Source organism: Orycteropus afer, unplaced genomic scaffold, assembly GCF_000298275.1.
Source record: "Orycteropus afer afer isolate SDZICR_OR568_19922 unplaced genomic scaffold, OryAfe1.0 scaffold00143, whole genome shotgun sequence".
In the NCBI taxonomy this organism is placed as follows: Eukaryota; Metazoa; Chordata; class Mammalia; order Tubulidentata; family Orycteropodidae; genus Orycteropus; species Orycteropus afer.
In genome coordinates, this window is record NW_006921730.1 from 393,749 (window position 1) to 394,304 (window position 556).

Consider the following 556-nt stretch of genomic DNA (forward strand, 5'->3'; position numbering starts at 1 on the left):
TATCAACTATAATTTTATTATTGGAATTATTAAATTTATTATAATTATAATTTGTTCTTCATTAAATATAAAGAAGTGTTCTGCTCTATAGTGTCCCTATGATGATGTGATGGATTGGATTGTGTTCCTTCAAAATATGTAGTGACAAGGATGCCTGGGGAGCAAGCAAATATATAGCAGAATTCTGTCCCCTCTACCTGTACATGACTTTATTTGAAAACAGGGATTTTCTTTGTTATGTTAATGGGATCATACCAGATAAAAAATCCAGTGCCATCCAGTTCATTCCTTCTCATAGAGACTCCCCTTGGGTTTCTGAGGTGGTAAATCTTTACTGAAATAATTTCCCCAACTTCCTTCTGCAGAGTGGCTGGTGGGTTTGAACTGCCAACCTTCTGGTCAGCAGTAAAATGCCTTAGGCCCTGCACCACCAGACCTCCTTAATCACTTTTAAGTTATCTAAAAAAAAAAAAAAAAAAAGCAGAAGTGACACAGAGATACACACTGGGTAAGACAGACACAAGGAATGGTAAGGAAATCCTGGAGCTACCAAGAA

At 36.9% G+C, this 556-nt stretch overlaps 1 pseudogene; it reads right to left on the reverse strand.

Moving 5' to 3' along the window:
* LOC103201169 overlaps window positions 1-556 on the reverse strand; it is a 66,659-nt pseudogene that overhangs the window by 62,172 nt on the left and 3,931 nt on the right.